We start from the raw sequence: 2777 nt of genomic DNA on the forward strand, positions 1-2777 counted from the left end.
TGTGATCATTCTTAAAAGCACCTTTTGCTTCACTCATCATCCGTATCCATGGCCACCTATAGCTGCCACAATGACCACTGACTCCAACCAACAAGCTTGCTTTCTCTTAAAAAACTAGGAAATAAAATGGTAACAAACTTCATTAACACAGAGTTAAGGTTTCCCAATGACAGCTCATGCCTGTTCAGAAGGTCAAGTTCATAGAATCCCAGGAGATCATCTCATCCAACTGCTGCTCAAAGCAGGACCAAGCCCCAGTTTTTCCCCCGGATCCCTAAATGGCCCCCTCAAGGATTGAACTCACAACCCCGGGTTTAGCGGGCCAATGCTCAAACCACTGAGCTATCCCTCCCTTAAACTCATGCATCTCACAAAGAAATGCAGAATTGAATTAAATGCCCTCATAATTTAGATAGATAGATTCTTATCTAATTCCCAGTAGAGTAACCCCACAGACTTCAGCGAACTTAGTCTGGATTATTACTACTGTGAACACAACATTTTTGCATAAAAAGCCTGCACATCACATTCCCATGGAGACAATCATGTCATCAGTTGATTATATCGGTAAAGAAGCACAGAATGAAAACGTGGTCATGGGAGAAATCTGGAAATTTTATTCTTTTTGAATAACTTCCCCTCAGTCAGTTTCTTCAGGGCACCTTTGAGCTCCTTGTTCCTCATGCTGTAGATGGCTGGATTCAGCACTGGCGGCACCACGGAATAGAGAACAGCCACCATGAGCTCCAGAGCTGAGGCTGAGCTGGAGGTGGGTTTCAGGTAGGCAAAGGTGGCAATGCAAATGAAGAAGGAGACCACAATGAGGTGAGGGAGGCAGGTGGAGAAAGCTTTATGCCGGCCCTGCCCAGAGGGGATTCTCAGCACTGTTTTGAAGATGTGAACATATGACACAATTATAAAAGCAAAGCATCTTAAGCCTAAGAACAAGAGAAAAGAAGTAACAACAACTTCACCGAGCTATGAGTCAGAGCAGGTGATCTTGAGCAGCTGGGGGATTTCACAGAAGAACTGATCCACCTGTTGCCGTCACAAAAGGGTAATGCAAATATGTTCCCAGTCTGCATAGTAGCAACGGGAATTCCACTGATCCATGCAATGGCTGCCATTTGGACACAAGCTCCCCTGTTCATTATAGTCTCATAGTTCAGTGGTTGGCAGATGGCGACATATCGGTCGTACGCCATGATGGTGAGAAAAGCAAAGTCAACCGAGGTGAAGAAAATGAAGAGAAAGACTTGGGCAATGCACCCAGAATAAGAAATCGACCTGGTGTTCAATAGGGAATTGGCCATGGACTTGGGGACGGAGACCGAGACAGATCCGAGATCTAGTATGGATCTAGTAAATTCATCAGGAAGAACTACATGGGGGTGTGAAGGTGGTGGTCGAGCACCACAAGGATGATAACAAGGAGATTTCCCACCAGGGCTGCCAGGTAAATCCCTAGAAACAGCAGAGTGTCAAATCTGCAGCTCCCGAACCTCAGACAATCCCAGGAGAAGGAACTCTGTCACGGTGGTTCGGTTAGACATTTGCTTTCTCAGTACATCATGGACTGCCTGTGGAAGGAAGGGCAAGGGCAATGGTCAGGCTAGAGTCCTCCTGCCTCCTCACCTCTGACAATCACACCACTAATGAAGAGCATTGTCACACCAGTGTAAATTTCCACAGCTCCCTTACAGTCCAAGGATGGCATCCGTTTCCTCCATCTGAGGATCTGGTCCAAGATGAGGCTTGATAAAATGCAGTGTAAATATGGAACAAGTTACAACCCAAGCCCAACAATCTTAGGAATTATGGACATCCTATTGCTACAATGGAGAGCGAGTTTAGGAAAGAAGAGTAAGTCTACCTCTATGCCACGAGCTAGGGGAGTGATTCCCAGATCACATGCACTACTTGCAATAGCTCGAGGATGGCTAGCACAAGTCTGAAACATAGTATAGCCATGGCAGAAGGGGAAACTGTGCTGAATACAAAGCCCCAGGGCTCAGGTGGGCTTCTACTCAGCATGGCTACCTCAGCCACCCTGCTATTTATGCTCCCCAAGCTAGCCCACGAGTACAAGTATGCAAGCTGGTGAACCACAGCCCTAGCTTGCTGAGTAGACATAGCCTAAAAGAGTTTGGCTAATTTAACCTAGCACAATGCTGGCTGAGAGAGGTTATGATCACTCTCTATAAATACATCGAGAGGGTAAACCCCAGGGAGGGAGAAGAGCTATTGATGCTAAAGGACAATGTCGGCACAAGGAGGAGCGGGGATAAATTGGCCAGGAGTAAATTCAGCTTGACAATGAGAAGAAAGTTTGTCCCCATCGGAGGAGGGACAATCTAGAGCAGCGTCCCAATAGGAGCCGTTGGGGACAGACAACTTAACTGGTGTTAACACGGAGCTGTGTCAGTTTAGGATGGAGGTTATATGACTGGGTTGCCAGTGAGAGCAGGGGATTGGACTCGGTGACCCAGGTCCCTTCCAGGCATTTCTTCTTCGGACAAACAGCAGGCTAACAACTTGGACAGGAAACTAGACTTCTAAACCAGCAGCACAGCCTGATCCCCTCTTCCAAGGGAAACAAAACACGGACATACCCCGCACCCCGAGCGACACCTCCTCTGTGATGATTCCACACGAAGTTCTGTGCAGAGACAGCCTGCTCCCTGCTGACAGATTGATTCATGGTCCCTGATACCTACAACACTTGTGTCTCTGTGTAAGGATGGGCTAGGAGCACCCCTCGGTTACTGCTGTGGTTT

General features: G+C 47.4%; 1 pseudogene; it reads right to left on the minus strand.

Annotated features, from left to right (window-relative positions):
- Window positions 1-594: 594 nt before the first annotated feature.
- Window positions 595-1313, minus strand: LOC144274045 (olfactory receptor 14C36-like; annotated as a pseudogene).
- Window positions 1314-2777: the final 1464 nt, after the last annotated feature.

This window comes from Eretmochelys imbricata, chromosome 14, assembly GCF_965152235.1.
Source record: "Eretmochelys imbricata isolate rEreImb1 chromosome 14, rEreImb1.hap1, whole genome shotgun sequence".
Classification (NCBI taxonomy): Eukaryota; Metazoa; Chordata; order Testudines; family Cheloniidae; genus Eretmochelys; species Eretmochelys imbricata.